The 27,787-nt window shown below is 35.1% G+C and overlaps 1 pseudogene; it reads right to left on the minus strand.

Moving 5' to 3' along the window:
* Window positions 1–5,790: 5,790 nt before the first annotated feature.
* LOC121143406 lies at window positions 5,791–5,888 on the minus strand (annotated as a pseudogene).
* Between the last annotated feature and the right edge of the window lie 21,899 nt (window positions 5,889–27,787).

Consider the following 27,787-nt stretch of genomic DNA (forward strand, 5'->3'; position numbering starts at 1 on the left):
CCAGTCACAAAACCTTTGAGGTTTTTTCCTCACTGCAGAGTGTTCTGAGATCTGAGCCTAGCATAACTGTCACCAGAGAGACCAAAGAAACGTCATCCAGAAACTGATGGGAGCAGATTCAGAATCCCTTAGCCAAACATTAGACAGAGCTCTGAGAGTCCTGTGTAAGTAGGGAGGGAAAAATTGGAGGAATGGGAGGGGTCAGGGACACCAGAAAAACATGGCCCGCACAATCAGCTGACTGGGACTCATTTTGCCTGGCATAGATCAGGGAGCCTACAGGGATCTCATCTAGGTCCTCTGCACATGTGTTATGGCTGAGTAGTTTGGAGTTCTTGTGAGATTCCTAACAGTGGGAAGGGTGACTATCTCTGACCTTTCGAATGCCTGTCGACACTTCTTTCTAATGGGTTGCCTTATCCAGCCTTCATATGATGGTTATGCTCTTGGCCTTACTGTAGCTCCTCATGATATGTTTGTTTGCTAACCCTTCTGAGGCCTGCTCTTTTCTGAGGAGAAGAATGAAGTCATCTGAGGGAGAGGGAAGGTGGGGTTAGAGACTAGGAGGAGGGGAGTGTAGAGAGAGATCAAGTACTTGTAGTCTTAACCATGCCCCCTCGGGCGTGGCCACAGGTATGTGGGAGAAGGCAGGCAGATAAAGAGCTAGGAGGAAATCGAGAGGGCCATCTTGGGGTTCTGGTTGAGGTTCGGAGACCAGCAGATCGCTGACCTCAGGTTCTCAAGCTCTCATGTAAGTGATTTTTCCCTAATAAAGAATCATACGACTTCCCTTCCCTGTACACTTGGTGTGGCTTAATATTCCCCATCATCTGATGTTAGGAGTGTGTTGGGCATGGTTAGGGCTATAGGCACATGATCTTTCCCTACAGAGGAGGGAGGAAAACTTCAGTGTGGATATGATATATGAGGGAAGATTTTTTAAAGACCTGCAATAGGCAGTAATATTTCCTTCTCATTTTAACATTTTTCCTCTTTTTTTCTTATTGGTATTTACTGTTATCTTTCCATTATTAGATACCGGCTTCTATTACAGAATTTTATAAATTATTTACTTTTGAACCTATATCTAAGTGCTAGTAAGGAAAATAATACCAACAGGGCTAAATTTATTTCAGAAGGTTAGTAAATCTCTTTAGATGAATCTCTTCTCAACTTTTTTTTCCACAGAAAAACACTGAATAGTCCCTACAACTTAAATTCCATGTTTCCTTTGGTGGAATGACTGCAGGCCCTGTGATATTGCAATAAACAGCAAATACTATCTCTTCTAGGGAGTCACCCATAAAATAAATCATGATGGTTGTTTTTATGACAGGATGCGTGTTATTGGCTTGGAACTGGAAGGTTAAACAGCGCATGCCTCTGGAACAAAGAGTGTTCACTCACAGAATGAGAGCCCTACACCTCACACCTATGCTGCTGAATTCTGTCAGTTCTGTTGGTACCTAGAGTATTTAAATTCAGATGCTATGGGCCTGCTGGCAGTCACATCACGTTACAGAACCCTTTAGACTTTGTTGGCACCCTCACCTCATTTTCTATTAAAAAACATGTTTCCTTTATCATGCATTCTGTAATTACCAAAAATCAGCAGCCTGCTTTTGATAGTAAAGAAGATGGGAACAAAATCATATTTTCTTTGCACGCATTTTTTGACTGTGTGGAGACAGTTGATGCAATTGCAAGTAACAGGCTTGTGCTAAGCTCTCTTATACTTCCATGGCATAAGCCTTTATATGATAAAAATCTCTGGAAAAGAATCAGATACTCCATGGAACTATTAAAATGTCATGGTCTTTTATTTAGTTCCAAAAAATAATGCAATTTGTTTCATGGTTTTGTAGGGCAAGACTTTAGTTAATTACATTACATGTTAACTAATTGTGTATATTTTTGTTTTTGCGTGTGCATGTGCTTTGAAATATAGAATTGAGAATTTAGTGAGTCTTAACTTTCCTTGATCATCTGGTCTGAAGTTATCTGAAATTATTTTTAATTCTAATTATCTAAATTGATTTCTAATTATGGAAATTAGACAATCATCTCCTAGGCAATCCATCTAGAAGAATGGTTCAAGTGCACTCAGCTACTCTAATTATATAAGACCATCTTCTCACTAAACAACTTATCAAACTAGGGAAAACTGATTATTATTTGAATGGGCAAACATAAAGGAAAAATATGTAGCTATGATTTCCTGTGAAAACTCATTCTACCACTTTTTATTACTGCCAGTGTGTAGATACTAAATTTCGCCTCATATGTGTCTCATATACATTAACCATTGCATTAAATTCCATTTTTCCTTTTGACATATCCCAAAAGAGCTGAGTACAATTCCTTTTACATTTGTGTTTCTCTATGTTATTTGGCCACTACTGTGAACTAGAACTAGATGTCTTATATTAGCTTACTTAATATTTATTGTTCTGAGTTCTTTTTTTTGTTGTTTGTTTGTTTTTTTTTTTTTTTTTTGCTTTTTCTCAGTATTCTAGAGGCAGAGGCAGGAAGTTCTTTGAATCTGAGGCAAGCCTGGTCTAAAAAAGCAAGTTCCAGGATTGCCAGAGCTATGCAGAGAAACTGTATCTTGCAAAACCAAAATAAGAAAATGGGAAATTTACATAAATATTATCACCCTGTTTCAGAGATGTATGTTTTGATAATCTAATCATGCATGTATTAGCTTATATTAATATTTATTATTTATTAGTTTTGGTAATTTTTGTTTCATGAAAAATGGAGGCAAACATTAATTAGGTTAAAAAATTTATAATTGGACAGTTTCTCTTGTACTTGTAAAGTTTCTCAAGTTATAAGTAGAAAGGTCCCCAAAGCATCAATTACAAGATACACAAAGGTTATTCAAGATGGTAAAGATCCTTGTCTCTGGTCCAATTGCACTACCATTGCAACACAGAAGTTTATTTGACACATGTCACATCTCAAACAGGGAGAAAATTATGACAACACTGCACAAAGCTAAACCTTACAATAAAAACTCTGGTGTCTCTAATGCATAGGCTGTTAATGAAGAGTCTTTGCCAAGTGAGTTCCATGAACTCTGAACCATTCTAAGTTAAAGACATTATTCTAGAAGCATCTGTGTAGCCACCAAGTTTGCACTTCTATTTTCCTCTAACATATTCTTTTAGATCTATTGTTCTCTCTAAAACTATCATAATACATTATGTGAAAGTACATCACCAACTGATACACTTCGAAGACTTGCAAAACATTACATTTTCAAACCCAAAATTGCATTTTACATCTGCTATAGTTTTTTTACTTTAAACCTGTACATAAAGGCTAAAATTTTCCCTTATCTTAATAAGCAAAAGATAAAAGGTTTCCTCTGATCCCTTAGTTACTGAGTAGCTGAAAGACATGACACACACATTGTTAACATGCTGTTGACTATGGGGGTGAGTCTCAGGAAAGCACTAAGAGAAAAATCTGAAAATGCTGAGGCTAACATGTCACACACACACACACACACACACACACACACACACACACACATGCACATGCACATATACTCATGAATGCACACAACACTTTCACAATGATATACATGTACACAGACACACATGTACACACATATACACATACACATGTACTCTATTAGAAGATATTTTAGTTCATTCTGCTTCCTTATGATGTTCTACTTTTTATTTATTTAATTGCTAAAATGTAGGTTTTGTTTTTATCATTCTTTTATATTTTAAATTTTCATTCTTAAGATATGTTACCTGCTTCCATACCCTTAGGCCTAAGTTTACATCATGTATCAGAAAGATTTTTGAGTAATCCTTAGAGAATCATTTTAATTCCATGGTTCTATTGCATGTTACTATGGAACAATAATATCCACTTGGTTGGTTCATCTAAGATAGTACTAATTACATAGACAGATGTAAAAACATAGACTTTCAGATACATAAATGTGTCATCAGTATTTATTTTATATTCACTCCAGTCAGATTTTATCAAACACAGATAGTTTCAAGTTATTATCTATCTATATGTTTAATTTCTTTGTGTCCAAAACACAAAGAGGGTTGCTCTCTCTACCTGGACTCTTAGGGAAGTGCCTGGACCCTACCCTGAGTGAAATGATAGACTCCAGATATCCCCTATGCGGAAGGATTGGCAATAGGGTGGGAGGATGGGGGGATGGGGGTGCGGGAGGAGGGGAGGGAGAGGGAACTGGGATTGACATGTAAAACAAGCTATTTAAAATTAAAATAAAAATAAATTAATTAATTAATTAAAAAAAAGATTCCAGGTAAGTACAATGCTGAAGGGGCATTTCATGTGCCCTTTGAAACATTTTCAATCAATTTATATGAAGTAATGTATGGAAATCTCTTATAGTAAGTAGTAAAAAATATTGCAACACAATCCTCATTTATGGTACAATATTGTTTAAATGCTTGAAAACTATTACTCTACATAGCTGTGGAGACTAACTGTGTCTTTATTAAAGAAACATGCTATATGTTTACTCTAGGTCAAACTTAAACCATCACAGTGCTCTATGTAGTATACTGCTTCATTCAAAAAAATAACAAAAATTAAGATCCCTAAGTTTCCAGGTTTCCCAGCAACATACATAAAAACCTGCTGGTGCTGTGATCTGAATGGATGAGTAGAAGAACACTCGGCCACTTGGAACTGAAATATTCATGAGCTACTTAGAGCACAATGAAACTAAATATCTTCAAATGTCCTGGAGAAACTAGAGTAAAGGAAACCCAAGAATAATGAGACACCATTCTATTTTAAACTTTTATCTATTCTACTGTTTTCCCATTAGATGATAATTTAATCTTGCTACATTATGAATAGGATTTGACAAGTTTACCAGTCTATGCTAAAAATTGACTAAAGCCTATGTCTCATTTAATCCCACACATTGAGGACTATTGGGACCATGGAAACTTAATTAATACTTAAAATTTTAATAAAGTGGACAGAATTATGGGATCAACTTTCTTCATCTAGATACACATTACAGACTATCTCAGAGCACATCTCCATGTAATTTTTTTTAGGATATGCACCATAAATTCTACTAAAACAATAGGATGCTCCTATATTTGACATTTTAACACACATGCTCACTAAACACATTCTGTGAAAATGGCAACTGTTATAGATATGTTTACTTTTATATGGAACCATAACTCTTTACATATTACATCAAATAAGTGTTTTAAAGATAACCAATTGTAAAGATTAGCTATAAAGTAAAGATGTTTATAATTGCTTTTGATTATTGATGAGTTTTAATTACATGATAATTCTATATCAATAGTTATTTTAAATTCAAATTAACCTACCAAAAAACTTGTCTTTTTATGTTCATTGTGACATTTAGGAACATATTAGCACATAAAACTATTAATTCATTTCATAATTAAACTTCAGTTTATGAGTCTTTGTTCCTCACACCTGTCTACTTTCAAATTGTGATATATCAGTCTGTTTTAGTGCTTTCCCTACTTATTTCAGATCAGGAACCAGAATGTGGGTCTCTTCATGGAAAATCTTCATCACCATTTTCCTTTATCAATTGGTTATTTCCCTCACTTAAACTATATTTGTCCCTATCTATGGAAACCAAAAGCTGATCTCTTCATTGTCCCTTCTCATTCCCAACCATCTTGTCTATGCCTTTTTGAAGGAGCACAAAGTGCTTTCTTGAGTCTCTAATATTGATATACCGAACTATATCATTACACATATACTACCTGTCTTTCATCTTTGTATTTGTGCATATCTGTTTTTTGTTCCATAACTCCGGAAATTTAAACTGTTAAGAACAGATACTACACTTGATCTTAGCCAAAAGGCCGAGAAGCAATAACTCCGGAAATTAAAAGAACTTGTGATGGGTCAAGCAGTGATTTCCTGTTCCATATCTGCAGTTCTTCTAATAACCCTTTACTCTTCATTGTTTTCTCATGGATGTGTATATAATTGATGGTTATAAAGATAAAGATAGCATCTTCTTCCACCAACATCAAGGGAAAATCGTGTTTCTCTCCATGAAGAAAAAGATAACACCTATGGCAAATGTAGAGAATATTAATAAACATCCATCTGACAAAAGTATAGTTTCCTGGATATTTTATGTTAAGGATTTGTTGGATTTAAGACTTTGTTTTGTCAATAAATCTATTTCCTCTAGTTTGTCTTCAGTGCACGAGATTCTGTCTTCCATCTCTTGTATTCTGCTAGTTATGCTTGCATATGTAGTTCCTGATTGTTTATTCAGCCTTTTGACTTCCAGCATAACCTCCATTTGTGTTTTCCTTATTGTCTCCATTTCCGGTTTTCAAGTCTTGAACTGTTTAAATTGTTTCCTTCAACAGTTTGATTTATTTTTCTTGGCTTTCCTTGCTTTCTTTAAGAGATTTGTTGATTTCTTGAATTTTTGGTTTGTGTTTTCTTCCATTTCTTTAAGGGATTTTCTCATATCCTGTTTGAGGGCCTCAATCACTTTCAGGAGGTTGTTTTGAAGGTCATTCTCTTCTGTTTCATCTGTATTGATATGCTCAAGTCTTGCTGATGTAGAGTTTCTAGAATCTGGTGGTGTCATACTGGTTCTTCTGTTGTTGGCTGTGTTTTTATATTACCTTCTTTCTATCCCTTCTTTCAGTGGGAGCTCAAGGGGTCTCTTCCTCTCCTTGTGGGTTTGGGTCGAAGGACCCTTTCCAGTGCATTCAAGCAGGTCCAATACTCCGATGGGTGCAGGTGGGTCTGAGACACTCTCAACACAGGGCAGAGACCAGAGGGGACTAAAGACCCAAGCCAAGGGCAGGGGCTCAAGCACAGGGCAGAGAATGGAGGTCACAGAAGACTGGGATGTGGCCAGATTCAGGTGATACTTCTGGAAGGGCCAGGTCCTCTCTAGGCACAGAAAATACCCAGGGAGACAGAAGCAGGATGTAGGGAGTTTGGTTCCAGAGCAGGGCCCCCACTCCCCTTAAGCACAGGGCAAGGACCAGAAGGCACTGAAGACTGAGGTGTGGCCAGATTCAGGGTGATCCTTCTGGAAGGGGAAGGTCCTCTCTAGGTGCAGAAAACGCCCAGGGAGACAGAGCAGATGGGAGATACCATAAAAGAGGGAACCATTATAAGTTGGAGGAGAGATCTGGCACTAGTGAGATCTTTACAGATCTACAAGAATGACACCAACTGGCACTAAGCCTACCTTAAATGCCCTTCCATGATAATGAGAATGATGACTACATTATATGCCATCCTAGAACTCTCATCCAGTAGCTGATGGAGGCAGAGGCAGACACCCACAGCTGGCAACCGAATTGAACTCCTGGAACCCAGTTGCAAAGAGGAGTGATGACCAAAGGAATCAAGATCAGGCTGGTGAAACCCACAGAAGCAGCTGACCTAAACAAGTGGGAACACATGGACCCCAGACTGAAGACTGAGGGACCAGCATGGGACTGATCAAGACATCCCTCCCACCGAACCTGGGTGACAGAGATGAGGCCTTGGCAATCACACTGGTCCTTGGAGAGTAGGGCAGTATTTATTCCTAGCGTACGGATAGACTCTGGGAACCCATACCATGTGGAGGGATGCTCTCTCAGTCTGGACACATGGGGAAGGACCTAGGCACTTCCCGGGATGATGTGACAGACTCTGAAAATTCCTCATGGAAGCCCTTATCCTCCCTGGAGAGCAGAGGGGGGATGGAGTAGGGGTGAGGGATTAGGAGGATTGGGGTGGGGGAGGAGGGAAGGGAGAGGGAACTGAGAGTGACAAGTGTAAAAAGTTAAATAAAGAAAATATGGAAGAAAAAAAAGTATAGTTTCCTAAGCATGGGTCACTTTGCAGTGACACAAACTCACTTGTATGGGCAAACTCCACTAGGGATTATTTTTGGATTGTTGTCATGGGATGCAGGAAGCAATAAATATGATGTAATTTTGCAGTTAATGCTGTCTGATTTCTGAGAGTAATGATGTTTAATCTCAGATCCAGAATCCTCATGACTTCAGACTATAGTTAGAACACTGTCACAGAACACACACCTACATCAGTACATACACACATCGCTGTAAAATCTCAGCATTTCGCAATCATTTGTTATTATACTTATAGTACAGTTCCAACTCCTAAACTTAATGTGCCAGCATTCTCAAATAATTGCTTTCATTTTCTGCAATTTCATTATATGCATTGTAGAGTATTTATTGTACTACTTCCCAGTCAGACAAGTTGCAACAGCAGACCTCTGTCTGCTAGATCCCTTCTTTTGGGCCCAGTGAACATTCTTATTTTATTCATCTACCATTTTTGTATTGTAATATTCATAAATAATATGCCTCTATTCACGTATTAATTTACAGTGAAGTCTTTCTTCTCTTTCATTATTGCTCTATTTAATTTTTATTGTGACTGATAGTAAAACATAGGAAGAAATATATACTGTATCTCTATTTTTTGTTTTCATTTAGTTTACTTCATCTTCTTGAGTCCTTAAATTATATACAAAAAAGAAAAAGAAGATAAAAATAAACAGAAGTGTTTTCTTTCCCTTTTCCTTTTCTTGTGGTTAATTTTTGGCAATGATTTATACACTCCAAGATAAATATTTATATTTCAGGTTTTTAAAGCTTTGCATACATGCTGATATATTGTAAATTCTAAAGGCACCGTCCCAGAGAAATTCAGATTTAAACCATATACATAGCCTGCAATAGAAGAGAAAACACAGGGAAGGCACAAAAATATAGTTTGTACATAGAATTAATTAAGAGAGATCCCCTCAAATCTCTCATCTACTAGTAATATAACCCATTGTAAACATAATCATTTTTAATATCTTTATTAGACATATAGTTAAAGTTTCATTGCTATGAATATGTTAGTCTGTAATCTTTACTTTGAATAATTATCTCTATAATGTCAAGAAAGACACTTCTGCTAATTCTGAGAGCTTTCCTATAGAACCCTGAATATATATTATATATACATATAACTGCTTATATAATTTATTAATCTCTTTATAGTGTCCTCACATACAATTTCAGAAAATGTTCTCAATATCTACACCAGGATAACCTCCTAAATATCCTATTTTCATCATTTATTTTCTCTATTAGAATAAAATTCTACAGACAGTTCTTCATTTTGTCATAATGTGTAAACACCTAATTCAGCCTGAGAGCTAAAGCAGGCACTGAATCTGAGTCCACTGAATGAATTAATAAGAAAACTTGGTAGCTAAGCTGCAACTCATCTTAAAAATGAGAATTGTTTGTGTTGATAAAAGTTACTACAATGTCAGGGTCCATAAAAATGACTTCAATTCATTTTGACTTAAGATCAAGGAGTCAAAAACTATCCTTACTCTTCCAAGGTTAAAGTCATAATACCTAAAGGTCTAAGGCATGGCTACTGTAAGATGTTTGGTCTTAGGCATAGATGTCTTATCTAAATAAGGTGGCATGATTATTTTTAATCCTCAAGGTCAGATAATGAGAGATTTATTCTAAGGTGTGGTTACTAAATGTTTGGAGAATTAAGGAAGAAAGTCTGTTTCTTCCTTTACCATGATAAAGAAGTCTTTTGTCATTTTTCCTTTTTATTTGGAGTATTTAAGAATGTTGAAGAATAAACCTGGGGTGTTCAGTATTCAGTAGATTATTCTCCTGACTCTATTCTGTGTCTCTGTCTTTTCCTTGGTATCTTCAATGCCATACCTCAGTTCAAACTCTGCCTCTGAGATATGAACCAGGCATGTCAGGTGAATCTGACTGAAGGCCCCCAAAGATGCGTTACTACATCTCACTCATTCAGTAATCTGATACAATCTATTCTGGAGACAGGTCAATACTAATCATAGCTTGTTTATTGGTCTTTTTTGAACCTCCTCCCTTAAACATGAGCAACAGCTTCAATAGATCTCAGAGTAGCTATGAAAAAAACCATTTACATGCATTATATTCCAATAACAAAAACATTTACATTGCTATATTATAATATTATGTGAACATTATTGACAGACTTATAATGCGTTCAGGACAAATACAGAAAGATTTTATTCACAGAAGTTCAGAAATGTGTAACAATGTTTTTAAGTCAACATGAAGAACATGACCTGTCACTGAGCACTTAACTGCAAATGAAGAAACATTCCATCTGAAAGCCCAGACATTCTTTCACATTTCATGAATTAATAAATAATACATTAAAGTAACGAATCTTTTATGTATGCTCTGGAAAAATCAGAAATACTTTCTGATAATTATGCATTATTTAAAATATGTCTGCATTGTATAATATGTATTATATAATGCAATTTTACATTGGCCACATAACCAAAGTATCAATCATCTACTTCCTTTTTCCACATTGGAACTTTTGAAAAGGAGCTGTAACCATGCATAGTGCAAGTCATATAATGGGAGTTGCCTTTTCTAGTGTGGATCAATCATTAAGAATCTACTTATGACAAGACAGGCTAGCATAGCAAATATTTAATCTTATTGCTAGAATATCCAGAAGAGTAAAAAAATACTAGTGTCTGATATTGTAACTTATAATACAGTGAATATTATATGCAATAATATGTTATGATTTTTCTATAATTTTATATACACACACATATATATAATCATTATAATAATATATAGACACCACTCCCCTTGGCTAAATAAGATGCTAACAGAATATCATTGACTACCAGGATCACATTAGAAGAAAATAAATTAAAAGTGAATGTCTCATGATTACTGCTACTGTTTTTTTTTTTGCCATTTCAATTTTTTTCTTTTTTTTAAATTTTAAATAGCTTGTTTCACATGTCAATCCCAGTTCCCTCTCCCTCCCCTCCTCCCGCATCCCCCCACCATCCCTCCCAGCCTCCCTCCCTATCGCCACTTTCTTCCACATAGGGGAAATCTAGAGTCTGTCATTTCACTCAGGGCAGGGTTCAGGCACTCCTCTAAGAGTCCAGGCTGAGCGAGCATCCCTCTTTGTGTTATGGACACATGATGTCTGTTTGTATGCCAGGAATAAACACTGATGACTGCCCAGGGCCCCATAGGTTGCCCAGGCCTCTTCACTGACTCTCACATTCAGGGGGTCTGGATCAGCCCCATGCTGGCCTCCTAGCTGTGGGTCTTGGGTCCAAGAGCTCTCCCCCTGTTCAGATCAGCTGTCTCTGCTGGTTTTGCTTCTTTTGCAAAACTAATGGAAACTCTTTTGTGTTTGTAACAGAATCAACAACTGCTAATATTACCAAAGGAGTAACTATTGTATTAGAATTGACATTGAGTAAATAACTTCCTAAGAAATACAATGATGATGAAATACTCAAATACACAGTAAAATAATTAAGAAGAATCTTTGAAATGTCTATGATAAGGGCTTTGATGATAGAAGAATGTGTAAGATCATTTGTTGCACAAGGGGGTAGACCTAAATTCAGATTCCACCATCCAATTTAAATACTGGGCATTAATTCTATGTACATGAGAAATCCATTCCTGGGGAGGCAAGTATGGTTGAAAATTGATGGCTGTTACACTAGCCTAACATCACTGAGCTCCAGACTCAAATGAGAGTATTTTCACAAGGAAGCAAGACAGAGAACAATAAATAAAGACACAAGAACATGTGGGAATAGGCAACTGTGTATATATGTGCGCACAAACAAGCATAGAGTAAGTAGCACATGTTGTTTTAAATGTCTATATTAGTCTATTTTTCCAAAGCACTCTAAAGAAAATGAGACTGTGGTAAATTTTATAAACATTTTTGATACGTAGAAAATTTCCATTGAAATACATAGTTATTATGTTTTTTTAATTTTGATTCGTAGGCTTTTATTGGCTTATTTCCACCACTACATTAAATCAGATTTAAATCCCAGATATTTTAGTTCCAAAACTTCTTGAATCTCCAATGCATCTTAGTTGGTTAAATGGAACCAAATTATACTCCGTAGAAATTAATACATAACAGTACGAAGTTGTGCCCTAAACCAAAAAACAGGAAAATCCCCTAATGACAAAATATGCAGAAAACCAAAGGTGAATTCCTGTTACAAAACATCATGTGCTGAAGCCAGATTTTATAAATTCATTATTAATTACTTGTATCATCTTCTACAGTGTTTGTCCTACTCATGGTGCTTGAAGTGGTTAGCAGCCACTTCAGCAATAGGGTGCTGAAGAACAAGTACTGATTTCACTTTAATACTGAGTCTCAGAGGGGTGTCTGTGGCCCATGCCTTTAATCCCAGCACTCTGGAGGTAGAGGCAGGCCAATCACTGTGAATTCGAGACCAGCCTGGTCTACAGAGCAAGTTCCAGGACAGCCACCAAAACAGTACAGAGAAACCCTGTCTTGAAAAACAAACAAACAAACAAACAAACAAACAAAAACCAGAGTCTCCATGTTTCTTAGGGAAGCATACAACTATTTGTAACAAATTTACCTGTGAATGCTCATTAAATACTCACAATACTGGATTTCAGATTCAGAACAACTTATCTCAAAGTTTCTTGGGAAATGAAACAAAGGTATATTTATTTCAAATAAGTTTCTTAAATTACCTTAATAAAAAGTGTAGAAATAACTGAAGTATATGAATTGCGCTAATTGGTACGATTTATTTAGTATGATAAGAGCAAGAATACCCTAAGCTAAAACTTTGTTCAAGGAATATCAAAAACCTAAAAGGATATGAGCTCAAATCCACACCCTGTATTATGTCAAAACCATTTGCTTCCAATTTAATGGGTTGTCATGGTCAATGGAAAATGTCACCACATCCCCATTTCTTTTTTTACCATTTGTATTGAATTAACTAAAAAGACCTTTAAAACTAGTGTCTTTGGATAAAGTAAAAAGTCTAACAAGCTAGCTTATAAAATTAAGCAAAAAAGTGAGTTAATATTCTGACTTCCTCATTACTTACACAAGTGTAATAGGAAACACTGAAAATTCCTGACATGAATAAAACCAGTAGAAACTTACTTTTAAGTATCCTTACATTGAATCAAACTATTTCATACCTTGTTATATAAGCCAGAACATTCTATCCTGCAATATAATATGTACTCTCTCTCTCTGTGTATGTGTATGTATGTGTGCATGCATTTATAAACATATATGTGAATGTATATGTATACCTCTGTGTTTAGTTATACCTCTGTGTGCACATACACGTGAAGGTCAAAGTAAAACATCATATGACATCCTCCCTCAGGTACTAGCCACCTTAATTTTTTGACAGTGTCTTTCATTAACCTGAATTTGCCTGATTAGGATAGGCTGGTGGCCAACAAGCCTCAGGACATTACCAAGTGAGTGACCCTCAAACCCTAATGGAAAGCATACTCTTTACATGCTCTCTATAGCTACTAAATCTCATCAGCACAGTTGAAACTTTAAGAGTTTATATGCTTCCATCTGTAATAAACACCACTATCACTCCAGAACTGAAACTGTTTTAAAGATATGGTTGTAAGGTTTCAGTATGTTACTTTATGCCCAAATTAATGCTGTGTAACCAATATGTGATTGCAATCAATGTGTAGACTCACCTATCTGTCTACCCCAGTGTTAATAAACTGAACAGATGAAAGAGAGTTTTTAAATAAAATGAATTTACATATAACATCTTTCTATATATGTGTACATGTAAACACATGTGAGCACAGTGTGATATCCATTTTGTATGCTCCTATGAATAATTTGTCTATCCATCACTTTCAGACTCCAATACCATCTTCAGGTCTTGTTTCATGGTGGTACTTATAAAAATCTTGCTTTGCTAGAATGTGGCTTATGACTCACTGTATTTTTCTGGACTTTGAGCTATCTACACCCTATAAGAAGATGGCATCAACACTCCCATCCTAGCTATGCTAACTAATTACCAATTAAGCAAACATCTGCCATCTTATTTTAACAGAAAAAGAGAATAATTGTTTTGTGTACCTTATTGTTTTATGACAACTATACAACTACCAAAATATCTAGGTAATTTATGAACACAAAACTTATCATCATTCTACTGTGAAGAACTCTAAGACTGAGACATCAAGAGATTTAGTGTCATAATTTTTAATGAATTACATGAATGTGTGTTCAGTTGATCCAGGCATCTTTTATAAAGATCTTAATCTCATTAATAAGGGCTCCACTCTCTTGACCTTATCACCAAAAAAAAAACACCACTTCATACTGCTATTGCCTGTTATCTAAAGAGGTTCACCTCACATTGTCATTTAATTGGTAACTAAATGGCCACAACTCCTAAAAAATCTTCATTGGTACTCAATGAAAGGAGGATTTGGGGATACTAGTTAGATGGTAATACTTGAGATTATTCATTTATGAATATTAAATTTAAAGAATTTCATAGAATTATCATTAACATAAAATTATAATTTCTTTCCATGGTCTTAGGTTAGGAATATTAGAAAACATTGTCTTGAAGCACCAAATCTGATAATGTTTATTTGGATTGAATTATGGTCAATTAGACAAAATAAAGTAGTACAAACTGCCAATCTGACAAAATTATGGCTTGGAATTAAGTAAAATATACAAGAGATGATTTCTTCTTAAATATCCTCTAAATTGAATTTCAGGGTTAGCTTTGAGACTGAGATTAATTGATGTGCCATTTCAATTCCTGTGATCTGGCTTTAAGACCATAATGAGGGTAAAGGTGTCAGCTCAAGAGAGGCCTGGCCACATTTTGATCTGGAAATGCAATTTAATCTTTTGTTTGTTTGTTTTAGGGTTCTTTCATATACAGTACTGTCACACAGTATAGGTTCAATGATGTGTTTCAACCCATCCCAGTCAAACTGAGCAGGACTTTGATAGCTATAAGGAACCCTAAAATGTCAGAGCATTTGGTTTACATGAGTTCTCTTTCAATCATGTCACTTATATGGCTTGTTTCCTTCTTTCATGAATTTAAATAAAAGTCCAGCTTCTTTATTTGATTTAATCATGAAATTTATCTGCATAAGTATAGTAAGTCTTTCTCTCTCCCTCCTTCCAGATCCCAAATAACCACATGGAGACTTATTATTAATGGCAAAAGCCCAGCAAATAGCTTAGGCTTGTTTAACTAGCTCTTTAATTTAAATTAACCCATTTCTATTCATGTGCATGCAGCCATGTGACTCTTGGCATTTTGCAGTCCTCCTGCATGTCTGGCTAGAAACTCTTCCTTATTCTTCCAGGCATCCTCTCTGCCCTGAAATTCCTTCCTACCTATTGGTCATTCAGATTTTTATAATCCATTCTGAGTGACACATCTTCACAGTGTACAAAAATAGTATTCCACAACACATAAACATGTCCATAGGCTCCCAGACCTTGGATCCTAAGTTTAAATCAAGCCATTCAATTATTTGTCCTTGGTCATTCTTTACCAACCCTCTCATGGATATGTTTACTATAGTGTCACTAATGTGACCAGGTGACTCTTTTTCTTGGCATTATGGAGAGGATCTACAGGATGTAATCTTGTTTACTTTACTTAACCCAGTTCTTCATATTTTAGATCTAATTCAGTGTTTACAACCGATCTTACTGTGGAAAGCAATGTAAGTAATCTGCAATGTATAGTGTCCTTTACGTGTTTATTTGTCTATTAATAGTAAGGGTGAAAAGGCACTTGGTTGAAAATTATCTATTCTACAGACATCCCATGTGGTAAAGATTATCTCTTCTATAGCCATCACATATGTTTATGATGTATATACACATTAAATGGTGCCCTAATTATGGTGGGTAATTCAACTTGTAGTCTTTGAATTTTTGGACCTTTTCTGAGGAGAATCATATTAAATGATGTTGTTTTAGTGTGAAGTGGGAAGAAACTGCATCTTCCAGTGAGCCACATGAACAGGAGTGTTAGCAGCCAAAATTACCCATTGCTCTGTTTTTGAAGATATTCACTAAATATAAGTTCAACTAGTGATAGTTACACATTATGTTTGTCCATGACATAACACCACCATAATTTGGAAAGCATGAGAGTCCGTATTTAATATGCATATCAAAATGTAAGAGCATATTTATTCCCAGATTCTCCACCACGTATTAAACACAAAGATAATAACCAATATTAGAAGTTGGGGATGTCCTTGTTTTATACTTGCTACATTAAAAAAGAATGTCATTACTGACTTGTGAAGCAACCTTGTTTCTTATCTAAATTTAAAATGGAAAATAAAGAAAATATTAATAAAAAAAAGAATGTCATTATCATTTCAAGCATCATTTTATTTATCAATTTTGTTTTATGCAAGTTGAGATAGAAATTGGTGCATTTGTTTACAACTATGCCTATGATCTTGACCAACTGAATGATTTTTGTGAATGATCTGAGATATGTAAAGTGTATTCATGTATATAGAGAGAATGTATTTAAAATTATGCTTTTCATATGCTTTATATGTATATGAAAATTATGGCCAAGCCAATTTTTCTAAAATATAGTGATATTTGTATTTACACAAAAACACTGCTTAATAAATATTAGTTAATATATTGGCCAATAATGAATTATATTGTTAAAATTTCACTTAGATTATTTGCTACAATTTTATTAGCATACAGAGGGGTATGCTTTCCAATCCACTGTGGGAAGGGAGGGGATATTGAAACCTCAATTATACAATACATTTAGTCACACATGAACACTAAATCTATGACCATTTTTCACTTCCCACAGTATAAACACTCTGCAGCTAACAGTCTTCTTGTATTTTCTGTATCCAGTAAGAATAAGTTAGGCATAGTTTATGGTATTTTAGTTACTTAAAACTGCTGAAAAATAAGTATATTTAAACAGAAATAAATAGGCAGATGTGAGAAGCACATTTTTTGAATAACTTTTTTTCAATTTAAATTAGAAACAATGTTGCTTCACATGTCAATCCTAGGTCCCTTTTCCTTTCCCTTCCCTCCTCCCATGTCCTCCATCCAACCCCCCCAATATCACCTCATTTCCCCAGGGAGGGTGAGGCCCTCCATGGAGGTGTCCATTGTCTGTCATTTCATCCAGGGCAGGACCTAGACCCTCCCCCAAGAGTCCAGGGTGAGAGTGCAATTCTCATTGTGGGAAGGATATCCAAAGTCCATTTGTGTGCCAGGGGAAAATACTGATCTACTACCCATGGCCCCATAGATTGTCTGTGCCTCCTCAGTGATACCCACATTCAGGGGGTCTTGATCAGTCCTAGTCTGGATTCCCAGCCATCAGGCTGGGATTCAAGAGCTCCCCCTTGTTCATGTCAGCTATTTCTGTGGGTTAAACCAGCCCAGTCTTAACCCCTTGAGACACACATTTTCAATCACAAATAAATACAACATTTCATAGGTCTATCAGGGAATGCCATCCTTGTAAGACTTGTAAGACAGGAAAAATGTATCTTCTAATTGTTTTGTGTATATATATGCATGCGTGTTCATGTATGTTCAGATATGTGTAGATGCATATGCTTGTGTGTATACCTGGGTATGAGGATTAGAAGCACATATAAAGTGTTTTGTGGCAAATCTAAGAAGGTTTGTGACAGTGCATTATGACAAGACTTTCTGACACTTTAGGAAACAGGAACTTTTGTTATGCCTCACAGCTGACCTGAGGAAGTATTTAGCCTGTTTTTAAGTGTAACAATCCAACTTTTTGCCTTCACTATTCCATATAATCAATTTATTCAACCTAAGATAATGTGTAGCTGTAATATTAAATTATGTATTCCTTTATACATAATTCCATTATACTCTAACTCAGAGTATTGCAAGCATGTTCTAGTAATTATTTGTTGGAAGCACAAAAAGTATAGGTTGAAAACAATCTTAGGAAATGAAAATTTAACATGAATTATAAATACAACATTTGAATGTTGCTTGATAAGAAGTTTGTAGAGTTTTGTTGTTATTATTTTTCTTCTTAATCTGTGTCATTTGAGGTCATTTTGATTCAATGATTTAAAATTTTTCTATAAAATAACTTTCATTTTTTCCTGCCATATGATGCAGTCTATGCTGTACAATAAATTCACCAAAACCTTTTGTCAGGGACAGACACACACAGTGCAACAATATACAAATATATGCAGTTACACAGTGGTCAGGAATACAGACACAAAGACAGATATATTGCGGACTTAGAGAGAATGAAGCACAGTTCAAATTTGTAATTGTTCTTATCCAGCATAATAAAAATATGATACCACTGGGAAGCATGGGTCTCAAGGACAAAAATCTGAAATCAAGACATTAGTCTGTTCATAGTTTCACTTTTTAAAATGTTCTGTTTAAGATAAGATATCTATCTCTATGTAACCCCGATAAGCCTATATCTAAAGAGGCTCAACCTACCTATAGCTTCTGAATGTAGCTATTAAATACATGTTCCATCACACCCAGATTGGCATAGTCTCTTAGAAAAACAAGGAACATTTTGGTCTTTGGTGTTTTAATGCTTTTTTTTTCAGTTCATGCTTGCATGCTCCTTTCTCTCTGCCTTGTTGCCTTGGAATACTTTCTTCCTTTAAGCCACAACATATATTTGCTCCTATAAGAATTTATTGACCATGCAAATGTATTCAATATTATCTCAACTCCAAAATCAATATCTACAAATTGTCTGTCGGGACTACATTTTCCAATTAAGATCACATTGGTCATTTTTAAAAAGAAGCATTATTAAGGAGAGTGTTATAATATTTGTAATCAAGATTGTATAATTATATTTACTTGGGTCTTATTTGTCAGATTTTAATAGAAATAATGTTCTTGCTTTTAAAGATATTACACATTCCTTTACTGATTATAACCATTAAATACCATTTAAATTATCTGTTAAGGAAAATATTTTGTGAAATGCTTTGTTCTTCATATAGATTATTTATTAATTTTAGCATGTAAATATAATTAAGTTTAGATTTATAGTTAATATTATGTAGCCATATGTCTTTATTATTACTATTTATAGACTGAATAGAATATAGGACATTTCTTCTGTGATATTTTGTAAATTGTCTTAGGAAAAGACAGTTTAATCATGACTTTCAGGTTAATTTGTGTTTATTATGCTATCATTTTATTGATTCATTAATTTTATCATCTCTCTGCTTCAATGTCCTTCCATTATTAATTTTTACTTAAACAGACATAGTCCTTTTTCAAATTGGTTGAATATACTCCTTAAGATGCTTTGTTTTTCCCAGAAATATCTCTTTTAAAAATGTTACTCTGCAGGCAATTTAATAAGGGCTGATATCTGGATTAGAGTCATTAAAAGTTTCTTATGAAGAGAATGCATTCTCCATAGACTTTGATATTTTATATACTTTGATATAATTTAAATCACTCCAAATGTCTTTTCAATTTTATAGTTCCTACTCTTTCCCTACTAAAAACGTAATCTCTAACAACTCTATTGGGACAGACTTAAGTTGAGTTATAACTCCGTGACCCCCAAAAATCTAACTTTCACTACAGCAGGATGTGCAGTTTGTGGAATGATATGAACAAAAAAGAAAACATAATTTTACATCAGACCTAAACTCTTTATTTGCATAAACATGCATCAGCAGATATGGATACCTAATGGACAATTTTTACATGCTTTCTAATAAGTAGGACAAAGCCATCATTCCCCTAACAGTAGTCATCACTAGTCATTTAGTGACCACCTACAAATTTCCCTATATACATTCCAACACAAGAGGGAAGAATGTTACACCTTTCAGTAAATTCATGTCATAAAATAGCTTCAAGATCTACTAGACACTTCTATATTTCACAAAATGGATTATAGGAACCTACAACTGCAAAGAATAGTTATACATAAGAGATTAGAATCTATATTATATATATATATATATAATTGATACATATCCTACTTTATCCCCAGGAGCTTTAAACTATAATTTTTGTGTTGTTTCAGTATGTCACAGAAGCTGATAATTAATTTTGTCTGATAATTTGCTACCTTCAAAACAGATCAAATTGAATATCAATATCATGTTTGGTTTTATACCTGCTTCCTAGAATAATCCTAATATACTTCAATTAATTGTGATCAACCTAGCCATCAGAAATCCATTTAATATAGCTATCTACAAAAGATAGATTGAATGAAAAGAAGATTTTAAAGAGTCCTAACATAAAACCATCCAAACCAAGACCAGAAGTAATTGAAAGTTGCTTTCAGTTTATGTAACATTCTCATATTTCAGGAATATGGACAGTGGCCGCAGAGTTTATCAAGACACATATAGGGGTGTTCTCTGAAAACACTGCAAAGTTGCAAAAGATGCATTCTCCAAAAAGAGATTCACCACAAGCTGGATATGTCTTTTCAGCTTCATATTTACAACTCTCACTGCAGGAAATGGTGCTAAGAGAGAGATAGCGGAGAATGACAGGAAGTGTAACCTCCATACCCTATGATTTAGAATTAAATGTTTTGGAGTAAGCTTATCAGTAATTCACTTCCTTAGCACGAATAAAATAATTTATTCAATGCCCTCACAATCCTTAATGTTAACAAGTCAGATACCACTGCTTCAAATAGTTGATGAGAAGCTTACTACTATACTCCATTTTTTTAACAATAAAACACTGAGTCAATTTTTTATTATTATCATTAATGTTAGTGAATATTTCTACCGAGCTCCCTAGAATTCATTTGTGGCAAAGCAATATATTTAACAAATAAATATGATATACAGGAATTGTGCAACAACTAATTAAGGCACACAGTAAATATTTAGAATAGTGACTCTTTAGAGATGCATAACACTAACCAGTTTCTTCACACAGTGAACTTCAAAGAAGGGTCCATTTGAAGCTGACTCCCAGTGCTACTGAAATCTATTCAAGGTCCTAGAGCTCCTTGTTATCTTCATTGAAAATATGGGTATTTTATGTTATCTATTTCATTTGTTCACTATAAGAACTCATTGTATAGGTTACCGCATGAAAAGTAGTCACACTGTGGGCTGACATGTACTACATTCTCAGTGTGTCACTTCTGCTTTTAAAAGGGGTGCAAGTCATAGCCACAGTAGAGATTTCTGTTAGATTGGTTAAAATTTTAGCAACAGAAAATCTGTCTTATTTGCAGTGGAAAAACAATCATATTAGAAAATTAGTACCCCGAAGCTGTTTGGCTGTGTGTGCTAAGCAGGTAGGTAGGTTCCGAGAATCCAAGGAAACTCATGAATCATTATTTCTCAATTTGAAGTGTAATAGACCTGTCAAACTCGACTAAAAACGTTTACTTTTCCTTTTCAAAAATCTCAACTTTTCTCCAAACAAAAAGCTCCTTGGAAACAAACAAATTCTTCATAAATCTACTCAAGTGAAAAAGTATGATGGAGTATATAAGGAAATTGAAGGCATTGATAAAGACAGTGTTTAACAGAGACACAGACTGAAATCAACAAAGAAACAAAGAAACGGTAACATTTCTAAGGTTACCTTCTTTGCAAAGCTTATATTATTTTCCCTAATATATAATTGACTTTATTTATTTATGTATTTTTACTGTAGGTGTGCAGTCTAAATTTATATTTGCAATAATATAATGCTGTAATTCTGCTATATGGATACCTTCAAAATACTATTAATTCTTAGTAATCGTCAAAAGCTTTATGAAAGGTGCTGGCACATGCCTTTAATCCCAGCACTAAGGAGGCAGAGGCAGGTGGATCTCTGTGAGGTCAAGGCCAGCCTGGACTACAGAGCAAGTTCCAGGACAGCCTCCAAAACAATACAGAGAAACCTTTTCTCTAAAAACAAAAAAAAAATTATGAATGGCATCCAAACCAGTAAGGGAAATTATTTGAGTGAAAATGTTGAGAAAAAAAGATGAAATAACAAATCAGAAGGGATTTCATCTCAAATTCACCTGCTAGGTAGATTGGTGTAGTGAAATCAGAAAACCCTTATTTGATCCATTTCATTAGCATCTTCCAATGCTTTCTAGTCTCTGTCATGTCACAAGACCTAAACAGCCCATTGCACATGAAGCAGATGAGAAAGACCTTAAAAACAACTTCATGAAAATGATAGAGGTCCTCAAAGATGACATGAGAAAATCCCTTAAAGAAATGGAAGAAACAACAAACCAAAAAATGCAAAAGAATGCAAGAAATGGAAGAAAAATCAAACCAAAAATGCAGGAAATGGAAGAAAAGACAAAGCAAAAAATCCAACAAATGCAAGAAAGAGAGCAAAAGACACAGCAAAAATTGCAATAGACATTTTAATGAGTTCAAGGGCTGAAAGCTGAAATAGAGGCAATAAAAAACATAGTCTGAAATAATGCTAAAATAGAAAAGCTGGGCAAACAGTCAGGTACTACAGATGCAAGCATAAACAACCAAATACAAGAGATGGAAGAGAGAATTTCAGGTGTTGAAGATACACTAGGGGAAATAGATTCATTGACCAAAGAAAATATTAGGTCCAACAAATCCCTAACACAAAATATCCAGGAAATATGGGACACCATGAAAAAAAACCTAAGAATAATAGGTGTAGAAGAACATGAAGAAACCCACTGCAAATGGGAAGAAAACATATTCAACAAAATCATAGAAGAAAACTTTCCCAACCTAAAGGAAGACACAGCAATGAAATTACAAGATGCCTACAGAACACCAAATAGAATAGAACACCAAAGGGAGCAAGTCCCCTTGCCACATAATAGTAAAAACACTGAACATACAGAATAAAGAAAAAATATTAAGAGCAGCAAAGGAAAAAGGCCAAGTAACATACAAAGGCAAACTTATCACAATCATATCTGATTTCTCAATGGAAACTCTGAAAGCCAGAAAGCCCTAGAAACATATTCTTCCAACATTAAGAGACCACAGATGCCAGCTCAGACTGCAATACCCTGCAAAGCTATTGATCAGGACTAACAGGAACTTACCTTAACATAATAAATCTATATACAGCAAACCAACAGCCAACATCAAACTAAATGGATAGAAACTCAATGCGACTCCTCTAAAATCAGGAACAAGACAAGGCTGTCTACTCTCTCCACACCTTCTCAATATTTTCCTTGAAGTTAAAATTAGAGCAATATGACAACAAAAGATCAAGGGGATACAAATTGGAAAGGAAGAGGTCAAACTTTCACTATTTGCAGATGATATGGTAATTTACATAATAGACTCAAAAACTCTACCATGGACCTCCTACAGCTGATAAATACCTTCAGCAAAGTGGCAGGATACAAGATCAACTCAAGAAAATCAGTAGACCTACTATACACAGTCAAAAAATGGCTGAGAAACAAATCAAAGAAACATTGCTGTTTATAATAGCTAAAAGCTTCATAAAATACCTTGGGGTATTGCTAACCAAACAAGTAAAAGACCTGTATCTCAAGAACATGAGACTTTAAAGAAAGAAATTAAAGAAGATACCAGAAAATAGAAAGATCTCCTATGCTCTTTGATAGGCAAGATCAACAAAATAAAAATGGCAATCTTATCGAAAGCAGTGTACAGATTTAATGTAATCTCCATTAAAATCCCAGCACAATTCTTCACAGACTTTGAAAGAATAATTATCAACTTTATACGAAAAAAATGTTCCAGGATAGCCAAAACAACTCTGTTCAACAAGGCAACATCCGGAAGCATCACCAGCCTTGACGTCAAGCTGTATTACAGAGCTATAGTCCTGAAAACAGCTTGGTATTAGCACAAAAATAGACACATAGACCAATGGAATCAAATTGAACACCCCAACATTAACCCACACACATCTGAACACCTAATCTTTGACAAAGAAGCTAAAATTATACAATGGAAAAAAGGAAGCTCTTCATCAAAAGGTGCTGGCATAACTGGAGGCTGACATGTAGAAGACTGCAGATAGATTCATGTCTATCCTCATGCACAAAACATAAATCCAAATGGACCAAGGACCTCAACATAAATATAGCCACATTTAACCTATTAGAAGACAAAGCAGAGGGTACCCTTGAGCAAATTGGTACAGGAGACTGCTTGCTGAACATAACTACAGTAGCACAGACACTAAGCTCAACAATTAATAAATGGGATCTCCTGAAACTGAGAAGCTTCTATAAGACAAAAGACATAGTCAGAAAGACAAAATGGCAACCCACAGATTGGGAAAGTATATTCTCTTACCCCACATCTGACAGAGGGCTGATCTCCAAAATTGACAAAGAACTCAAGAAGCAAGTCTCCAAAACAGCAAAGTATTCAAACAAAAATTGATGTACAGAACTAAATAGAGAATCCTCAGTAGAGTTGTCTAAAAAAGCTGAGAGGCACTTAAGAAAGTGTGCAACATCCCTAGCCATCTGAGAAATGCAAATCAAAACAACTCTGAAATACCATCTTATTCCTGTCAGAATGGCTAAAATCAAAAACACCACTGACAGTCTATGCTGGAGAGGATATGGAGAAAGGGGAACACTCCTCCACTGCTGGTGGGAGTGCTGACTCATACAGCCACTTTGTAAATCAGTATGGAGATGAGTGCTAGTAGATATCTTATGTTATAAATTTTACACGTTTGGCATGGATAGCACACAGGTTGGTATCTTCAACTAGGCCAAACAGATAGGCCTCACTTGCCTCCCGTAAAGCACCAATAGCTGCACTCTGGAAGCACAGATCTGTTTTGAAGTCCTGAGCAATTTATTGCACCAGACGCTGGAAGGGGAGCTTGCAAATCACAAGTTCAGTGGATTTCTGATAGTGTCCGATTTCACGAAGTGCCACAGTACCATGCCTGTAACGATAAGGTTTCTTCACCCCTCCAGTAGAGGGCGCACTCTTGCCAGCGGCTCTTGTAGCCAGTTGTTTCCTGGGTGCTTTACCACCGGTGGATTTGTGGGCAGTCGGCTTTGTAGGAGCCATGGTATGAGCACCTCCTTACACCCCTTCTTTGGCTGAAGCTCAGCGTTGATGTTAGAGAGCAGCGTCGTGGTGATAGCTGCCTTGATTTATCAAATAAGATTACAGACAAACTTGAGAAAAGAGTCCCCAAATGAAATAAAAACTTTATTACAAGTACAGGAAATATGTAAGCTAATTATTTTTAAACGACATAAAATTTACAAGTATCTGTATGAACTAGAACAATAGAAAAATATGTAAATCAGACATGAATGAATAGGTACAGTCTTTGATACCACATCATTAGAAGTTTAAGTAGGGACAAGGTAGATTGCTCATTGTGAAAAAAACATTAAGTTAGTCTATGAGAAAGAATGTACACCTTGTCATAGGAATATATCAAAGTATTTTATGGTTCAATTAAAAATAATTGCTAAAGTTCTAAGAAAATCATGGGAAAAGGTCTGGAAGGTTGTAAAAGCTAGAGTATCAAGATGTCTGCTGCTACATCATGTCTTCTATATATATGACAGACACACAGCACACATGAAATAGTAACAATATGGTCACCTAAACAAGACCAGCACAATGACAATGCCATTTGATATGCCAATGTGACTGTGGAAATCTACAAGGTTCCATTGGTAGATGAAGAGTTATAGGAAATTAATGACTGCTGAGAGAGGGAGAATTAGTCTTCTCCAGAGATGAGGCCTCTACTTAGTTATCCAAAATGGTGAGCCCAAAACACGTGTTCATATGAGCATTGCTAACTCAGCAGTTTGTATTTATACAAAACATAAAATAATTAAATAAAATAGGAAAAACATTTAATAAACAATTGATGGTGGAAACTATCACCTTACAATAATAAAATTACAATAATACTGTAAAATTAAAAAAACAAGCACATACAAAATTCACTTGGAAGAAAATTATAATACTCAATGAGAAATTCATGTGAGAACTACAAAATAAAGTCTTTAACAAATTCATTCTCTGACACACCAGTGAGCTCACGAGCTCACCAGGAGTAAAAGGTTGTAGTAACAGAAGAATATCAATGTTACTATGCTTTGCAAAGAGAACATTTGGTCTTCCATTTAAAGCACTTTGTTAGAGTAACTTTCTCTTAGGTAAGAAACACAAGTGTAATGAGCAAAAATTTCTACCTGAAACAAGTCTTAGCAACACCTTGGCAAAACTGCAAACTTTTCCCATATGGTTCATTTACATGAAGAGAATTTGGGCAAAATCTCTATGAAAACCTAAGCCTCAAATATGATGAGAAGACAAACAGACTGGCCGACAAGTTGATGAATGCCAGCATAGACAACATGATTGATGATTAATTATTTTAAACACATACTTGTGTCAAATTCTTTCTGGTAGAAACTTAGAGAAAATGAAACTGCCTTTTTTTTTGATTTGTCATTTCAGATATTTTATCAACTTCGTTTCCTTGAGTAAAATTGTTAGTGCCTTATTTTTAGCATATATCCTTGGTTCAATTATAATGAAATAAAATTTGTACATCTTTTCAGGGTGTTATCTACTATAAAGTAATCATCTTTTTCTTTTTCTTCTCAGCAACTTACAAATATTTTACTTTGATAAACCAGAATACAATGAAAAAGGGAGAAAGTCAATAAAGACAGTCATAAAAATATGGGCAAATGTGTGTGTGTTATAATAAAGTTATCTCAGTTATGATTTGCTACTTTTTATTTGTACATATATTCTAGATTTTATATGATACTGTAGCTTAGTTGTGACTACATTGTGAACTTCTAAGTAGGTTTGTTTGTTGATTTGAGGACAGTGATGAATTACATGGCTCCCTTAATTCTATTTTCAAAGCTGCATTTTTTAAATTCTTAAAATTCTCAGACTAGTTTAGCAGAAAGCAGCTGCAAAGCATTAGTGCTGACAATGCTTCTTGTTTTCCAGCATATAAAATAATCTCTCAAAACATCTACCTTAACAGGAATATCACATTCATTGCTGCCTTTGTCTAATATCTAAGCATCTAAGGACAACTTTATATCATTTCATCTCTGTAGTCTAATATGAATGCATGCAAAAATAAATTTCTGTACTATAATTTTGCAACCAAGTTTTTTGCTATGTGATAAAACACTAAAACTCAAATCTTATTAATGCCCTTAAGCTAAGGGTCTTATTTAGCCCAGACTAGCACAGAACTCTCTGTGTTGTTGGGGATGTCTTTGAACTCCAGATTCAAGGGCCTTCATCTGCTGAGTCCTGAGATTTGAGGCATGAACTACCACAACAAAATAAAGTAGTATTAGAAATAAAACCCATGGCTTTGTTCATGCTTGTTAGGTACTCAATGGACTGAACTATATCTGTGGACCAGCAATTGAACAATTTAACATAACTGAAAATATTTTTTGACTACAAGAAAGGCATAACTCAGACAACTTAAGATGTTTCACAAATCCTCTCAACCTTGACCCTCTTGACTTCTTCAAGTCTACACACATCCATTCATGGCTCTGTCCTGTGCCATAGCGTCCTATTATAAAGTACCAGAGACGGCACAAATACTGTAGGCGCATAACTGAGTCACCATGTAATAATAATTGCAATATAGAAAATTAAACTACACTTCATGAATATGTCCCAGGATATGCATACATGAAAGAAAAAATGTGCACTGAAAGATGGGAGTCAATAAAATCATACACGTATTCATACATGTGAACAAAAACCTAGGGATATGTACACAAAGTACAGAAAAATGTGTTAGAGGATACTGTGTATGAAGATCACTAGTGATAAGAAGAATCTTGGATAAAGCCCTAACAAGGAAA

The sequence above is a fragment of the Mesocricetus auratus genome, unplaced genomic scaffold (genome assembly GCF_017639785.1).
Source record: "Mesocricetus auratus isolate SY011 unplaced genomic scaffold, BCM_Maur_2.0 Super-Scaffold_100011, whole genome shotgun sequence".
NCBI lineage: Eukaryota > Metazoa > Chordata > Mammalia > Rodentia > Cricetidae > Mesocricetus > Mesocricetus auratus.